Below are 6000 nucleotides of genomic sequence, written 5' to 3'. Positions count from 1 at the left end.
TTGACTGATTTTTATTTACATAATAAGAAAGTTATGAGTATTTACTTTGCATTTGCTCATATTTGACCTAATTGTGTGCATAGTACTTGAAATTTTGTGTTTTCTGAAGACAAGGCAAAAATAATCTATGGTTTTTGTATTCACAAAAGTGCAATTGAGGACTTCCCTGGTGGTGCAGTGGTTAAGACTCTGTGCTCCCAGTGCAGGGGCCCTGGGTTCAATCCCTGGTCAGGGAACTACGTCCCACATGCATGCCACAACTAAGAGTTCGCATGCCACAATTAAGAAGCCCATGTGCCACAACTAAGGAGCTGGCAAGTGGCAACTAAGGAGCCTGCCTGTCACAACTGAGACCCAGTGCAATCAAATAAATAAATAAATAAATAAATATTTTTTTAAAAAGCTCAATTGGAATTTTCTGTTAAAATCTGGATCCACTCTAAAAAGTAACCAGGCTACAGTCAGAGGCTCCTGCCCCATTCTACAGTACATCCCAATCACAAAGTGCACCAAAATAGCCTGTTCTAATATACAATGTACCCTCAATGGAAATATGACTAGGTCAAAGAATAAAGCATCATAGAACCTTGATTAGGGATGTTTAACAGACACCAATCGTTTTGAGCTCATGAGTTTTTTTCTCAACTTTTTAATTTGAAAAATTAAAAAGTAAGAGAAAGTCACAAGTAAAGTACAATGAATAACCATTTAATCTTCACCTAGATTAACCAATTGTTAACATGTTACTATGTTGGCTTTCAGTAATTAATAATAATAATAGTAGGTATATATTATTGCTGAAAAAATTGAGAGTAAGTTGCAGAGTTATACCACATGAACAAAACCTTTAAAATCACAGAAATGGGCTTTACTTGTTTTGTCAAGTCACGAGGAAAGGTTATTATCTCATCTCTCATGTCCTCTCAAAAGCCAGTGTACTCAAATGTAAAAAAGCAGAGCCTTGAAATTGCTATCTATCTCTTTGCTCAGCATGCTGAAAACAGGCTAAACTTTGATCCCATTCACAATTTTCATTATTTTCCTTAACTATGAATTCAGATCTGGAGACATACCTTCCTGCTCTTCTTTACTGAGAAAGCAGCCTAGGGATTGGCACTTGGGTGAACCTTTTATTTATGTACTGATATCCTTTCTTGTTGTACATGTCATGGGTGCCTATCAAACACTTTCCAGTCCATATCATGGTTTTCAAATAAATAATTAAAATAAAACAAAACAAAGCTCTCTTTTCCATTAGCATGGTGAGCCAGGGGATATTTTGGTAACTCTGCCTTGTAATGACCATTTGCCATTGACTGATCCTCATTTCTTCTGCAAGAAGATGAATATGACAAACCCAAGAAGGAAAAGGTGGAATCATAGAGCTGAGTCATTTCCTTGCTAAGACATCATTTATGTATGTTACATACATAATGAGGATGGAATAAATGTATGAGGTGTTCCTCAGGCTATATATCTTTTTCCATATCATGAAAAATTTTTCATACTAACTGTTTTGTAATATTTCTGTTAAAGAACATAGGGGAACTGTCTCCTAGTGCCCCGAATAAGAAATAAAAGTTGTAATGGTTGTAATTGGTTGTCATCTCTTTCAGTCACCTCAGATATAAATAAAAGAGGGAGGTAAGTTACTAAATTTGGTGAAGAATATCTAATTAAGTCCATGAAGCTTGACACAAACTACTTTCTGTTTTTTTCCTTCTGAGAAAAAGCAACTCTATTAATGGAAACATAAATGATTCAAATCAAGGGAAATTAGAGCAGACAGCTGAGAAACCAGGGTGGGTAAAAACTGATTAATGACTTAAAATTGTTTTGAGTAGATAAAAGGTAACTTTGAAAACACTTCTGATGATGTCTACCTTGTAAAGTTCTGAATTTTTAACCTATCTATTGATTAATTAGGCCTGTTAAGGAAAACAGTGTCCAGACTAATCCTGGGACAAAAATTCTAAACAGAATGCCAAGGCACTTAATGATAAAAAGCAACAAAAAACTGTCAAGCACATTTCCTCCATAGATGTATCAGGCAATTATCAAGAAATGATTCATACTCTATACAGCAGAAAAGTAAAATATCTGCTAGGATGCAAGCAAACACACATCAGTAGTTCTGTATCACTTGCTTATAGCTGGCATCTGTTCTGATGGGTTGTGTCTGCTTTATCAGTTAAATACTTTGTATTCTGTACCTGGCTACTTCACCAAATTATAATGCTCTTCAAAATTTTATGCTGTATATGCTGCCTATAAGATGTTTACTTCAGATCTAAAGACACACACAGACTGAAAGTGAGGTGATGGAAAAGGTATTTCATGCAAATGGAAATCAAAAGAAAGCTGGGGTAGCTATAATTATACCAGACAAAAGAGACTTTAAAACAAAGACTGTAACAAGAGACAAAGAAGGACATTACATAATGATCAAGGGATCAATCTAAGAAGAAGATATATCAATTGTAAATACATATGCACCCAACAAAGATGCACCTAAATGTACAAAGGAAATATTAATGGACATAATGGGAGAGACTGACAGTAACACAATAATAGTAGCAGACTTTAACATCCCACTTGCATCAACGGACAGATCATTCAGACAGAAAATCAATAAAGAAACCCTGGCCTTAAAGGACACAGTAGAGCAGATGGACTTAATAGATACATACAGAACATTCCACTCCAAAGCAGCAGAATACACATTCAAGTGCACATGGAACATTTTCCAGGACAGATCACATGCTAGGCCAAAAGAACAAGCCTCAGTAAATTTAAGAAAACTGAAGTCATATCAAGCATCTTCTCCAACCACAGCACTATGAGATTAGAAGTAAATCACAGGAAACAAATGTAAAAAACAGAAACACATGGAGGCTAAACAAAATGCTACTAAACAACCAATGTGTCACTGATGAAATCAAGGAAGAAATTAAAAAAAAAAAAAAAAAACTGGAGACAAATGAAAATGAAAATATAATGACCCCAAATCTTTGGGACATAGCAAAAGCAGTTCTAAGAATGATGTTTATCGCAACACGTGCCTATGTCAGGAAGCAAGAAAAATCTCAAGAAAACCCACAAACAAACAACTTAACCTTACACCTAAAGGAATGAGAAAAATAAGAACAAACAAAACACAAAGTTAGTAGAAGGAAAGAAATTATAAAGATCAGAGCAGAAACAATTGAAATACAGACTAAAAAATAATTTTAAAAATCAATAAAACTAAAAGCTTGTTCTTTGAAAAGATAAACAAAATTGATAAACCTTTAGTCAGACTGATCAAGAAAAATGAAAGAGGATCCAAATCAAAACAATCAGAAATGAAAAAGGAGTTACAACGAGCATCACAGAAATACAAAATACCATAAGAGACTACTATGAACAAATAAATGCAAGTAAAATGGATGACCTAGAAGAAAAAGAAAAATTCTTAGAAATGCAATATCCCAAGACTGAATCAGGAAGAAAGAAAGTATGAACAGACGAATTATCAGTAATGAAATCAAATTAGTAATAAAAAAAAAATCCCTACAAACAAAAGTCCAGGACCAGATGACTTCACAGGTGAATTCTCCCCAACATTTAGAGAATTAACACTATCCTTCTCAAACTACTCCAAAATTTGCAGAGGTAGGACTGCTTCCAAACTCATTCTAAAAGGCCAGCATCACCCTCATACCAAAACCAGGCAAAAATATCACACACACAAAAAAGATGTTACAGGTCAACATCACAGGAACATAGATTGTAAAACTCTCAACAAAATATTAGCAAATTTAATCCAACAATACATTAAAAGGATCATACACCATGATCAAGTGGGATTTATCCCAGGGATGCAAGGATGGTTCAATAACAACAAATCAATCAATGTGATGCACTACATTAACAAATTGAAGAATAAAAACCGTATGACCATCTCAATAGATGTGGAAAAAGGGTTTGACAAAATTCAACATCCATTCCAAAACTCTCCACTAAGTGGGTATAGAAGGAACACACCTCAACATAATAAAGGCCCTATATGACAAACCCACAGCTAACACCATACTCAGCGGTGAAAATCTGAAAACATTTCCTCTAACATGTAAGATAAGGATGCCCACTCTTACCACTTTTATTCAACATAGCACTGGAAGTCTTAGCCATAGTAATCATACAAGAAAAAGAAATAAAAGGAATCCAAATTGGAAAGGAAGAAGTAAAACTGTCACTGTTTCCAGATGACATGACACTGTACATAGAAAACCCTAAAGATGCCACCAAAAATCTATGACAGCTCATAAATGAATTTGGTAAACTTGCAAGATACAAAATTAATATAGAGAAATTGGTTGCATATCTATACACTAACAACAAGCTATCGGAAAGAGAAATTAAGGAAATGACCTAATTTACAATCACATCAAAAAGAACAAAATCCCTAGGAATAAATCTAACTAAGGAGGTAAAAGACCTGTACTTGGAAAACTGTAAGACACTGCTGAAAAAAATTGAAGACAACATAGATGGGAAAATATGCTGTGTTCAAGGACTGAAGTATGATATGTTCATGTTCATTTTAATATTGTTAAAATGACTATACTACTCAGGGCAATCTACAGATCCAATGCAATCCTTATCAAAATACCAATGGCATTTTTCTCAGAACTAGAACAAATAATTAAAAAATTTGTATGGAAACACAAAAGACCCTGAATAGCCAAAACAATCTTGAGAAAGAAGAACAGAGCTGGAAGAATCAGGCTCCCTGACTTCAGACTGTACTACAAAACTACAGTCATCAAAACAGTATGGTACTGGCACAAAAACAGAAACAGATAAATGGAGCAGAATAGAGAGCCCAGAAATAAACCTACACACTTATGGTCTATTAATCTACAACAGAGGAGGCAAGAATATACAGTGTGCAAAAGACAGTCTCTTCAATAAGTAATGCTGGAAAAACTGGACAAAAGAATGAAATTAGAACATTTTCTCACACCATTCACAAAAATAAACTCAAAATGGATTAAAGACCTAAATATAAGACCAGAAACCATAAACTCCTAGAAGAAAACATAGGGTGAACACTCTTCAACATATATTATAGCAGTATATTTTTTGAATCTGTCTCCTAAGGCAAAGAAAACAAAAGAAAAATAAACAAATGGGACCTATTTAAATTTAAAAGCTTTTGCACAGTAAAGGAAACCACTGACAAAATGAAAAGACAGCCCATGAAATAAGAGTAAATATTGGCAGGCTTCCCTGGTGGCGCAGTGGTTGAGAATCTGCCTGCCAATGCAGGGGATGTGGGTTCATGCCCTGGTCCAGGAAGATCCCACATGCCGCGGAGCGGCTGGGCCCATGAGCCATGGCTGCTGAGCCTGCGCGTCCGGAGCCTGTGCTCCACAACAGGAGAGGCCGCAACAGTGAGAGGCCCGCGTACCGCAAAAAAAAAAAAAAAAAAAAAAAAAGTAAATATTGGCAAATGATATGACTAATAAGGGGTTAATATCTAACATATATAAACAGCTCATACAACTCAACATCAAAAGAACAAGGAACCCAATGAAAAAAATTGGCAGAAGTCCTGAATAGACATTTTTCCAAATAATACACAGAGATGGCCAAAAGGCACATGAAAAAAATGCTCAACATGGTTAATAATCAGAGAAATGGAAATCAAAACCACAATGAGATATTCCTCACATCTGACAGTATGGTTATCATCAAAGAGTCCACAAATAATAAATATTGGTGAGGATGTGGAAAAAGGGGAACCCTTGTACCCTGTTCTGAGCATGGAAACTAGTACAGCCACTGTGAAAAACAGTATTGAGTTTTCTCAAAAAGCTAAAAATAGAATTACCATATGATATAGCAATTTCTCTCCTGGTTATATAGTCGAAGAAAATGAAAACACTAATTTGAAAAGATACATGCACCCCAATGTTCATAGCAGCATTATTTATAATTGCCAAGATATGGAAG

Source organism: Kogia breviceps, chromosome 9 (genome assembly GCF_026419965.1).
Source record: "Kogia breviceps isolate mKogBre1 chromosome 9, mKogBre1 haplotype 1, whole genome shotgun sequence".
Classification (NCBI taxonomy): domain Eukaryota; kingdom Metazoa; phylum Chordata; class Mammalia; order Artiodactyla; family Physeteridae; genus Kogia; species Kogia breviceps.
This window is presented reverse-complemented; position numbering follows the sequence as displayed.